Raw genomic sequence first — 13,774 nt, forward strand, 5'->3', positions numbered from 1 at the left:
AGAGACAAGCAAGGTGGGGATTACTAACTCTATCAACATTTGAGTTTTTAGAGAGTAGTGTAAAAAAATTAATAAACAGACACCTAATTTACACGGAATAAGGAAGCTAGAAAGGGAATTCTCATGCCCTGCATGGATCATGATGCACAACAGGTAGAATTTTGTTTGTAATAGTCCTCCCAATTCCCTCTTCCATTCTATGACAGAGTTTCCACCCCTTTGTTTTAGCGAACTTTCACATGTTCTTGGTTACAATTATTTTTTGTTCCCAAGTCAACCAATTTTGCCGGAGAAATATCTGGCTGACTTTTTGTTTAAGGTCACCCTATTTGGTGGCTCATAATGGGCTCCAGAGAAAACCCCTGAGATGGTGAGTGAACAGGTGTGGTGCCCACAGAGCCTGTGGAGCTCCCTGGTTCTCATTGACCCTGGAGTTTGAGGGTAAGTTTTCTCTTGGGTCTGAGCTGCCACTTTCTTTGTACTTTGAAGCTCTGTGGGATCTACTTGGGGTCTGTTTAAAAGCTTTGCACTTTCCTGTTAAACGCCTTGTTTGCCTGTGAGTACTCCTGTGGCTAACTGTGCTACTCAGCCTTTGGCCTAACCCTTTTGGGACCAGACCGTTCCTACTGGAACTGGTTGGTATTTGGCCTGCAGGCTGTTTGGCCCTGAGAGAAAAATCTCTAAAATATGGGATCCCAGTTCCTTAATTACTTTTGAGGGCATCTGCTCCTATAGCCAATTTTACGTATAAAAACATGGTTCACCCTCCCTCCCCACCTTAGCTTGTTTCTTACTAATTTGAACAAAAATAACTTAGAATACCAATAGCCATTTGGAATCCCCAAACTTACTTTTCTTAGAACCAGAGTAGACACACCATAGCTCTGATGTTGGCAAAACTATGGAATGCTTTGTTTCAATTGCTTTTATGAGGCTTCCAAATATTAACAGAAGTCTAAATAAAATGTCTTGTTTCCCAGATAGAATGTTAAGATTAACTGAGGTAAACAAACAATTGCAAAAGGACAAAACAGCCTACAAAGCCTCACGCTCCTTTCCTCCAGTGCCACCTCGTTCCTTTCCCTCGACTCTGGTTTGGGCCAACCTGGCTGCCACATCCTCCTGGGAACCTATCAGTCCTCGTCCTGTTCAAGTCGAGTCTTATGAGGACTCTAACTAACCCGGAGTTCCTTATGTTCTCTGGACTAAAGCCAAACTGCAATCCATAGTAAAGAATTTCCAAAACTAATTGAGTATTTCTAGAGGTTTGCTGAGGAATTTAACACAGTTATTCAAACTTACCAACCTGGGTTTTCAGATTTATATTAGTTAGCTTATGCTTGTTTGTCAGGGCCAAGGCAAACACTGGATGAAGCTTGCCCAATGGGAACATCCTGAATGGGATTTAAAAAATAAAACCCTAGCTTTTGGCAAAAGTTAGAACATTCACTGGAGACACCTACAGAGCAATATAGTAGACTTTCCTAAGACTGTTGATTGAAACAAAATTCAGCCTTGTCCACAAGGGGCTGATGAACATGTTTGTGATGATTATAATTGACATCAGCTTGTTTTCAAAGAAAATTCTGGTCTTTCTTCAGATGTCCATTCTACTCAGGTAGCTTCTAACTCTATAGCTATTAATGGGCTCAGACCTTTTTATTCTAGTTTAAAGGATCAGAATGGAAAGGGAAACTGTAGATTTGGTTCATTTGGCAAATCAGCTTGCTCACACCCTAAATGAGCCACCTAAAAGTAAGACAGCTAAAATTCTTAATTTTCAACTTTGGCAAATGAAAGGTCCCTATGCAAAGACAAGAGTCTCCTAGTTTCTGCCATTATTGCAAAGATCCAATCTATTGTAAAGAGATTGTCACTGATTTAAGCACTTCAGGTGCCTTCAGCTTTTTTAAGCAGCCTTTCCAATAACCTTCTAATGGTGGTGCTCCAAGGAACTACTGTGGCTTTTCCCTATCTTCTGTCTTAAGTGACTCAGAGAAACCCCTTGCTAAACTGGAAATAAATCTCTGTGTCCCTACTGACAACAGAACCACACTTTTGATGCTCGACCCCATGCTATGAAGCTGCCCCTGCCTCGGAGTACTAAACCAGTTCAAATGGCGGGGATCTCTAATAAACCTCAACAAGTTTCTGTCTCTAAACATATTCATTTATGTGCAGGCCCTTTGAGAGATACCCCTTTCTCCTAGTCCCACCATCCTTATTCATTTATTAGGCCAAGATGTCTTAGAAAAGTAACATGCCATAATTTCTTTTTCCCAAAGGAGGGAAATAATTTTAGATTTTCACAGTAGCCATCAAAGTAGCTAATCAGGTGGTTATTTTATTTGTTCCATTTCTGGTGGCACTATAGCTGAATCTGGGAGCGCTGATTATTTGTCCTTATTGGATCAGTTGCCCTTTTCATGGGAAAAGTCTCCAGCTGATACTGGCAGAATCCACAATGTACCTCCTATCAAGATTCAAATAGAACTCTCAAAACCTTTTCCCAGAATCAATCACTGCCCCATAAGCAAAGAGGTATAAACCCTACCTGTTGGCCACAAACATGAGAAACAAGATAGGAAATCCAATAATATTTGATTTCATAAAAAAGATAAAGCTTTGGTTCAAGCCAAATTATAAACTAAAATTCTCTGTCCTAACCATTGTGCATGCATTAAAATCACTGGTCCATTTGACAGAGTGAGAACATTCATGAATCAATATTGGTAGGCAAATATTAATAAGGCCACAGAAAGTGCCTTCCTCGCTTGTCTAAAGTACAACCCAGGGAAGCCTGTTTGCACTGCTGCTGGACATTTTGAATGATTTAATGGGTTATTCAAGGTCTTACAAATGGATTTCAAACAGTTTCTGCCATCTCATGGATAAAAATATGTTTTAGTCATGACCTGCATATTTTCTCACTGGACTTTGTAGATAGGCTAGTACCTCTTCTGTGACTAAAGATTTTTATAAAAGATCATCTACCTGGAGAAACCCTCCCAAACTTCATATGATCAGAGAATTGACTTTATTGATCAGATGCTTTGACAAGTCTATGCTGTTAGGTCAATCTAACACTTCTATTGCATTTACCATCCTCAATTTTCAAGTTTAGTTGACACACTAATGGCATTCCTAAGACTCAGTTGGCAAAATTTATGGAAACCTGCCAGATACTCTGGTGAAAAGTAGTGCCATTAGACATTTTAAATCTCAGATGTGCTCCTTTTGGAATTTATAAACTCTTACCCTTTGAGATAATTATAGGCCATGCCATGTACTTGGCTCCTGATTCTTTTGATCCATTGTTGATAAATTGAGACACACTCTACCCTGTAAAGACCTACTTGCTTCTATAAAAAATAACAATGTGTTGGTAGAGCAAGCTTTTCACAATGCACTCTCAGGAGACACAAACCTTAAGCATCACACTTTGCAACCTGAATATTTCATCTATTGGAAAAGACAACTCCAGAAACACACTCTTCAACCTCGCTGAAAAGGCCTCTATCACATGCTGCCAGCCAACCCTGGTACAAAACTCCAGCAAATAGACTCCTGAATTCATGTGACACATCTAAAGAAAGCATCTAACCCTGACTGCACCTGCACACCATCTGGTGACTTGAAATTATAGATTTCTTGGACCTGAAGCAGTCAGAGTCCGATGAGACAGTTTTCCCAAGATGTCTGGAGCAGGATATCTTGGGGGAAAATGTACACCTTTTTCTCACTGTTGCTTCTTCCTTCACTTTCGTGGAAAGATGATATCCTTGTCCATATTTTCCAGTCCCTTGAAAAAGGAGGAAAGCTCTTCTTTTGACTATAGCCATTCAGAAACAGTCCCAACATGATCTCGTGACAAATTAATCTTTCACTTGCCTTTTCTGAAAAGTTAAAAGGCTTAAAATTCATCAATGTCATTCTTCCACTGAGACAATTAACCAACTCTGGCCTCATCTTAACTTCCATATTCTATGAATTTGCAGTGTACAAACTGTATTATTAGTAGGACATTTTGTTCCAAACAGTTTTATTTGAGATAACAGTATTGTCTGATTGCTTCATGTTTTAGTCCTGAGTTATGTCTTCCCAAATCACTTGTTTAATTTGTCCTGTTCTCAGTATGTTTTTACTATATTATCTATTCTAAGATACAGACTTTAAATGAGAGATGTCTAAGAGACCTCTCATCCACCCACTCCTTGGTACTCAAAAGTGATCACAATAAGTAACTAAATCTTTGCCCTTTCCCTCTTCTGTGCAACACAACACATAGGAAAAGTCCTTTCTGGAATGAAGGGACAAAAGACCACTAACTGAAACAAGAAAACATCTAGCTCTTAGTGAAGGATATTTTTTAGACAAGATCATGATCTGATGCTGACACTGGCCCTCAGTGTCCGCGGCCTTATGGATTAGATACGAGATAAATTCATATGGACTACAGAGTCCTGTGGAGGAAAAGGGACGGCAGGGCCACTCTCTCAAGGGGAGAGCACCCCAACCCTTGCCTTGACAGGTTTTTACTGGGTTTCAATTTTCACAGGAATACAGGTAAAGTTCATTAATCATTATCAGGCAGTAAGGATCAAACAATAGATAGCATACAAAGAACTACGAGGGCCTGTTTTGAGTCAGGGTCTGTTAGCTAAAGGCTACAAAACTTTGGGAAACAAACTCATTTCCTGCTTAGACCTTTATCATTTAATTGAGAGAATTCTTAGCAAAGCAGGTTTCAAGGATTTTACATATTCTTTCTTAGGCCTGATCACCTGGGAAGCCTGCCCTTTCCAGCACAGGGCTGCACCACACTCTGTCATCATTTCAGGCTTAAGTCAGGCAGGGGAAGTAAGGCAGCCAAGAGATTAGGAGACTTCTTGCAGACAGAATGAGGACTCAGGCTTTGTCAAAGCAGAGGGGCGAGGGTCCATCACCCTCTTTTGCTGTAGCCCCCCAAGTCCTTCCTTGGGGCCTCTACGTGATCGTGCCTGTCTTAGATCGTTCCCCCCTTGGGGAATCTTACCCATCATTGGCTACTCGATCAAGCATTGGGGACCATTTATGGATGAAGTAAAAGGAGCAGAAGCTGCACTCCTGCCAGTGAGATAAGCTTTGTCTCCTTAGCGGCTTATGGTCTGAAGGTCACTTAGTCAGCCTTAGCCATGGGGCAGTTACAGCTCCTGAAACCAGACAGGGCAGTTCCCAACATTGATCAAAAAGAGAAAATGTAAAAAACTGAGTAAACTGAAACCTTATTTAAAATGATGCAGGGAGGCCAGAAGGTGGAGAGCCATGCAAGATGAAACATTGATTAAGAAGCACAACAAGAAGAACTTGTCTGTAATAGCCCTCCCAACTTCTTCCTCCCTATAAATATCTTCTCTCCTTCATTTTAGCAGACTTGCACGTGGCCCACCATGGAGGCATGTTCTTCATTGTAGTTCTTTATTGTTCCTAAATAAATCATTTGCTGGAGAAATAAATGTCAGACTCTTGGTTTAAGGTCAATAGTAGGTATTTTCTGTGTCTCCCACAATACCCTATAGTCAATATTTTCTTAACAAATAAATTTATATCCAATCTGGAAAACTTACAACATAACATAAATGCAGTAAAATATATTGTATATTTCCAAGAAAAATCAAGTGTCTTGAATGCATTTCATTCCATCAAATTTGCCTAAGTTTTTCTAAAGCAAAGATTACTTTTCACATCTAAGATAGAAATAAATGCTGACATCAGACCAATTTTAGATTACTTTATTATTGTTTCTTAACATTGGAAATTAAAATATTGGAAAATAAATATTTCTGTCATTAAAGAAGAAACTAGTTTTCCTATTGTAATTAGTTAGAGGAATTTAGACCTATCACTTGACTTTTAGTCCTAAAATGTTATTATTTTTGTAGAAAAAGCTAGAACATTCAGTTCATGAACTGCTGTTCTTTCCATACTGTTACACCAGACCAGTCTGCCATTCTCTGGAAGGTTGTCACTTTTGTGACTATTTAGAAACACTTTGAGGTCAAAGAAAGAGGTTGCATTTTGATGATTTGTTTTGCCTCCTGTGGTCTCCTCTTTACTCTTAAAATATAATCTTTACAACAATGCCACCATCAAAAGGGGCACTTTCATAGCAACATTAAAAAATACCTGGTGTTATAGTTATTGGATTCATCATATTTATAAACACAATAATTGTAACCTTAACATTAATTGTAGCCTATTGGTGGATTCTTATTCTGCCCTCATCAGTAGGCCCTAAATCCAGTCTTCAATTTCCTTTGCATTAGCTCTGCCTTGGATATAATGATTACCATTTAACTGGGTGGTTACACAATCCTAGTGAAATTTCAATATGGACATCTTACATTAACTTTCTTTCCTTTAACAACAACAAAAAAAGAAAAGGTGGCCCCTAAATAAATGAAACTCAATTTCACGGCACATTATCTCTCTCAATTCTTTCCTCACAGCTTTCATTTTCATTAAAATCACAGACAACCATAAATTAATAATTACTTCAGGTTGACTAAATGCAGGCCACACTATTTAGCTCTTGCTTTCCTACAGTGGCCCTTCTTGTTCATGCTGGAAAAATGTTAATTTAGATAATGTGGCTTGCCCCTTGTCTTATAATTCTGTTTTGTAGTTTCACTGATCTATAATAGTCTGTTCTTATTAGATAGTATTAACTTTATCTTTTGTTCAATCAAGCTTTACTCTTTGCTTGGTAGATAATCATTGCAAAGTATCAACTGAAATGTGTCATTATCTACATATCCATTATATTTCAATACTTCTCAAAATACTTTCTGTGTTTACTAACTTATTTGTAATTCCATGCATTCAAAAATGTATTGTCCATTAGCTTAAAGAGTGTATGAGAGACACTTAAAGAAAAACTGAGTTATCCACATAAAATTCTAACCTTTCATAATTATCAGAATTTCAAACAAGCTATATTATCTTACATTTCAAAAGGTTTATGCAATATTTGTTTCACTTAAAGAAGTAGTAACTAAAAATTCAATCCAACTGCTTCTCTTGTTTCTGATACTTGAAATCTCTGATTAGCCTTAAGACAAGTTATTATATTGTTTACTTAAAACCCTACTTCCTTAGACAGCTTTTAAGATATGCATCTATTTTTATAGAGGTTCCAGAGGGAAAGCAGTTACACAATTGCATATTAGTACACTGAGAACAATAAAATGCAGGATCTGCCAGCTGAAATGGAAGTGAACAGTTTAGTTTTCTGGCACTATTATTTATGAGAATGCTTTCACTTTCTTAAGTTTAGGTAAAGCTACTGGTTGATTTGAACTAAATAGAATCCCCTCAATACTTTAGAACACATGCTACAGTGAATAACGAGTTCATGTAAGTTAAATAAGTTTAACAAGTTTAAGTTAGGCTTTGTAAAAATAAAAAAATCTTTGGTTAAATTATATTTACACTTTTAAATTCATTTCAAGCTTTTGGAAAACTGAGCAATTAATTGGTTGAAAATGTGATGGAAAGATTTTACCTTTAGCTCAGAGTATAGATTACTTACATCATCCAATACAATTGTGCTCTCAATGAAATCTTCAAGCAGACATTCCTCATTAAAATACTTCTTTCCTTTGGATTACTAAAAATAAGTCCCTATTTCTATCATCTAATTGAAAACCACAAAACCACATACTCTATGATTGGAAGACATCATATTCATTTCTGTTCAGTTATGAAAGTATACCATTTTTAAAATGAAATAAAATAAGTTATTTTTAAGGAATGTATTATCACAATTGATTTGTTAGCTAAACTCATTCTATAAATATATTTTGACTCCATTACAGTTACAAAAATTTTAAAAATAGTAGCCCGTGTTGACTCTCTTTAGTGTTAATCCACATATGTAATTGCCATCAAATTATCTAATTTGCAGTGATGTTATTAAGTTATAGAGATATATGGCATTTTCATGATTTGATTTTCCAATGAATATTTTCTTCATTAATGATAAATCATATAAGTCATATTCACTACTGTTCATGTCATGAAAATGTCCATGTATATTGAAGGCACAGTTACCTGAACCCTACAATCTAAGAGGTCCCAGAGGAGGCGTTTGAAATCACTCAAACAATACAATACTTTGAAATTGATCTGGGAATCTCATTTCCCTCTTTGTACCAAAGCTCAACTTTGTTTGCTACCAGTATTATGATACTATTCTTAATATATTAATATCACTCAGTGCTTTAGCTAAAGCATAGATCACATAATAATACAAATTAATCTTACAGGCATTATAATTTTAATCCCTATATTTTGAAATTTATTTTTATAGTGTGAGCAATAGAAGAATCTATATGTATTATGACATTTAAATATTATTTAATTTATATATTTCAATTTAAAAAGAAAATAAATTAAATATATTAGGGTTTCATTATTTATTAAAGTCAACTAGATTAAGGAAATTATATATCAGAAAATTAACAATTTTTTTCTTTTTGCTCTCAGGATAAAGATTTATATAAAATTTTTATTAGGTCCCTACATTTACATTTTAAATAAGCCCCTCACCCCAATGTAAAAATATCTCACTTTGCAATCATTTTCTTGTCTATTTTGTAGTACTATATATTTTTATGTTGTAGCATATTACATTTATATAACTTTAAAAAAGCAGTATAAATATTCGGTTTAAAATATATTGCTTATGTGAAATTGAACATACAGACTTTGTTATGTAGCAGACTTTATATTTCTGACCCATCGTGCAGCATTTCTTGGTATTTTGACAAGCTACTTATATTTTTAAAACCTCAGCTATTTTTTTTAGTAAAATGAGAGTATAGTTACTTTATAGAATTATCTTGAAGGTTAAAGAATAAAATATTTTAAAGTACTTGGCAGAGGAAGACCTCTAAATAATCTTTGTTAGTCCTTTTATTCTACCTTTCAAAATGAACAGCTAAATGGAATTTGATTCTTTTTAAATGTTTAAATAGGAGTTCATTATTTAGAATTATATATATTTTTTTTAATATGGAAGAGCTCTTTGCATTTTATCTCTAGGTTGCCATAAAAGAGAAAATGTTATGCTGTAATGGAGAGTTGTAAGGAACATGGCGTAATGCCAGTCAAGCTGTGGCAAATATTAATGCAAAGTAGTTAATGTCAAACAGCTCTATTACTGTCTATGAAAAGAAAAAAAAACATCTAAGTCTGAAAGACAGGAAAGTGGTTTGGGAAACTATTTGATTCCTTGAAATCAAATAGTGACAAGGTCTGTATTGGTCTTCAATCAATAGAGACCAGCCCTCTCTGGAACACAGCTGGATTCTGATGCCTATGACCACGCTGGGAACCACTATAAAAGGCCCCATATCAAAGGGTACACTTCCATGAGAGCCGCTTGCTTGGAATAGATTACAGAACCCTAGGCATGGAGGGTGGGCAGAGCATTAAATATATCCTGAAAAACTTATTTTAAGGATACTCCCAACTGTCTCTTGAGATTGGTTTAAGGAGGTTCAAGTCTTCCACATCAAATCCCACAAAATAACAGAAAACATACATTTTAAAAGAGTAAATTTATACTGACTTTGAAGGTTTCATGTATTTTGAGAGGTCCATACATAGGGAAATTTTTTGATGGTTAGGAAACACATAAATATATTGAAAAGCAAATGTGGAGAATACTTGAGCACTAAGCACTTGCAGAATGTGCCAGAGATAGAAACATTGGAGGACGACTAGGTCCTGAGTCAATTACCAATGTCAAATGCATCGGGGAGGTGCATTTGGGGCAGCTGGGTGGGCCAGACTCTCCTTTCCCTGATTGTCCTCAGCATTAGTGAAAGTGATGTTTATAGTCAAATTATAGCAGTGGATCAAGTGCTTGGGGGAAACCAGTGGGTCCATGCCTTAGGTAACTACTAATTCCCAGAAAAGATAAGTAGATACATCCACATTAGAGACTTTAGGCCCATATTAAGAATTCCAAAATTTTCAGGAAAACAAACCAACAACAACAGTTACAAATATCAAAAACTTATATGACAGGCATAGTATATACTTCGAATGCGTTATCTGACTTAGTCTCAGTAGTTCCACTTAATTTTATTTTAACTGGTAAGGAATTTTTCTGCTAGGAAAACTAAATATTAACCCTCAGGTCATACAGCTAGGAAGAGAGCTAACACATTTGATACTAAATCATATGACCTCAGAGTGGCTTTTAGATGTCATCTTGATGGTATATCAAAATTCTGTGTCATCTCAGAATGATTCAGAAAGACAAGGGATGGAGATCTTAACAGTCTATATATTCTAATACAGGGTTGTCAAGCTCATTTTCACCAGGGGCCACATCAGCCTCATGGTTACCTTCAAAGGGCCAAATTGTAATTTTAGGACTGTATAAATGTAACTAGTTCTTAACTAGGGGCAAGGAGCTCTATATTTAGCCCTTTGAAGGCAACTGTGGGGTTGATGCAGCCCTCGGTGAAATGAGCTTGACAACTCTGCTCTAACATTTACCATAGAAAATTTCCAAAAGAACTCTTATCATATTATCCAGTAATCACTCTCCTTGGTATTTACCCAAAGGAGTTGAAAATGTATGTCCACACAAAAACCTGCAAACATGTTTATAGCAACTTTTTTTATAATTATCAAAATTTGGAAGCAACCAAGAGATACTTCAGTAAGTAGATGGATAAATAAACTTTTGTACATCAAAACAATGGAATATGATTCAATGCTAAAGAAATGAGCTATCAAGTCATTAAAAGATAAGGAGGAACATTAAAATGCATATCACTACGTGAAAAATCCAGTGTGAAAAGACTAAATATTATATGAATCTACGTATACAAGGTCTGTCTGGAGAAAGTCCAGCCATTGTTAATATCATAAGAATGGTCTGCATGACCATTCAGTGAAGGAGAGTGGACTGGAATGCTCATGTGTGAACAATGATGACTTCTCTGTACTAGTCAGTGGGGGCAGTAGATGCTGTTGAGTGGGCATGTGTACTGTGTGGCCATCATATTCAAAATGACTGAGTGAATAGAGCAATGAATCTGCATCAAATTTTACATTAAGCTTGAACATTCCTCTACAGAAACTATGTGAGTGATTCAGAAGGCCACAGCTATGGGTAACTGGTGACTGTCAAATTCATCACAATGATGTATCATGCTTATGCATCATGTCTCGTGCAGAGTGTTTTGGAGAAACATCAAATCATGCGGGTGACTTAGCCCCCCAACAGCCCAGATTTGGCAGCCTGCGACTTCTCACTTTTCCCTAAACTAAAATCATCTTTGAAAGGGAAAAGATTTCAGCCCATCAATGAGATTCAGGAAAATACAATGAGACAGCTGATGGTGATTGGGAGAACAGTGTGAGGTCTCAAGGTGCCTACCCTGAAGGGGACTGAGGCATCATTGTCCTATGTACAATGTTTCTTGTATCTTGTATCTTTTTCAATAAATGTCTCTGCTTTCCATATTACATGGCTGGACACTTCCTGCGCAGACCCGGTGTAACATTCTGGAGAAGGCAAAAATATAAAGATAGTGAAAAGAACAGTGGTTTCCAGAGGTTGGGGTGAGGGGTAGGGAGGGATGAATAGATAAAGCATAGAAGATTTTTAAGGCACACAACATACTTTACATGATGCTATAATTATAGATACATGTTATCATACATTTGTGCAAACTTGTAGAAAGCAGAACATCAAAAGAGAACCCTGAAGCAAGCCATGGACTATGGGTGATTGTGAAGGGTCAATGTAAGTTCACCATTTGTAACATCTGTGTCACTCTGGCAGGCAATATTGATAATGGGGGAAGCTACACATACGTGAGGGCAAAAGCTAACCTGAAATTGCTGTACCTTCTCAATTTTTCAATGAACTGAAAACTGCTATAAAATATATTTTTAATTAACTAAAAATTAGAAGCTCCAAAAAGAAATAAAAGAATAGAAATAATCAATGAAATAATAGAAGAAAATAGTTGGTAGCTAAAACAATAGTCTCCAGATTGAAGGATGTACTAAATACTATACAGGGTTCATAAAAATGGAACACAATTAGACAAATCATGACATTCCAGCATCACATGGATAAATAAAACATCATAAAAGCTTGTAAAGTAAAAAAGACTGCTTTTCAAAAATTCAGGATTCTAAAAAAGCATTTAACAAGTTTGTAAAAACTGTAACTATAAACCTGTTTCAATGATTACTTAAACTGTCATTTATATGTCAAAGCAACCAAACAAAGATGTCTCCAATGGAAGAAATATTCAAGGATGATACTCCATATAGCACTGTTTGAACACTATTGCAATTCAATCACTAAACTATTCAGATGATCTTAAGGTGAGTGGTGTGTGAGGCAGGATATGGGTAAAAGGTCTGGGGAGAAAGTTAATAGTAAAAATTTTGTCCTTTTCAGAAGAAAGATAGAGATACTCATTATTCATAGATTGATCAAAAATAATTGTGTGTTAAATGATTGAGATGAAATGATAAGAAAACTAGCCCTGGCTGGTGGAGCTCCAGCCTGTAAACCAAAAGATGGCGAGTTGGATTCCCAGTCTAGGGCACATGCCTGGGTGGCAGGCCAGGTCCCCAAGTAGAGGGCACATGAGAGGCAACCACATACTGATGTTTCTCTCCCTTTCTTCTTCCTTTTCCCTGGCTCTAAAAATAAATAAATAAAATGATTTTTAAAATGTTTTCAAAAAAGAATTTTAAAAAACCTGTATGATGTAGCCAAAATATTGCTTATAATATGTTAAGATATAAATGCATTAATTTTAAAAGAAGATGGACTAAAATTAAAGGAATCAACCTACACATCCAAAATGTAAAAGAATAACAGAAAGGAAAAACAGTTTAAAAAATAGAAATAAAAACAAAAAATAATGGAGCAGAAAATAATAAGGAAGTAGGTTTCATAGATGCAACCAAAAGCCAGCTCTTTGAAGAAAATTAGTAAAATAGATGAACTTTTGTAAACCTTAATAACAAAGAATTGTAACAAAAAAAGATAACATAAAAATTAGAAAATAGGTATAACAAAGGAGCTTAAACCTTTAAAATAATGTAATTTCATCTGAAAATATTGGAATGACTAAATAAAAATAATTACTAAGTAAGAATAAATCAAACAGAGGTCATTAGGAATAAAGAATTAATCCAATGAACCCATAGGCAGATGAGTAAGTGAACACCACTTTAAGCAAATATTCTTTAAATATTTATTCAAATTTCATTATCGAGGGAAGTGAAAATTATTGAATATTTACCATACGATAGGCATTATTCTAAGCCCCTTATATGAATAATCTAACTTAACCCTCACAGAAAAACCCCATGGGGAATATAAAATACATCTGTCATTACAGAGCTGGGATGAGTGCCCAAGCCAAGGCCCAAACCTAAGCTGTCTGGATGCAGAGCCCAGAATGGCCTCCCTGCTATTCTGCCTTCTTTTAATAAAAGTAGAAGCCTGCTTCTTTAGGTGTGTGACTCATATGGAAGAATCCCATAGCCTTTTTATTTAGGTCTGACCAAAAGCAAATTTCACTATCATCAGAACATAAGTGAGCTATTTAATATTTACTGAATCCTCTGGCAGCATGATGGAAGAGTTTATGATGTACAGTGCATAGCATTAAGCACCTCTCCTGGGATTAGAGTTCTGAGGTCTCTTGACTATCTTTTTCTCTGTAGTCCTTCACCTTCC

The sequence above is a fragment of the Phyllostomus hastatus genome, unplaced genomic scaffold, assembly GCF_019186645.2.
Source record: "Phyllostomus hastatus isolate PE091 unplaced genomic scaffold, TTU_PhHast_1.1 phas_contig_29, whole genome shotgun sequence".
NCBI lineage: Eukaryota > Metazoa > Chordata > Mammalia > Chiroptera > Phyllostomidae > Phyllostomus > Phyllostomus hastatus.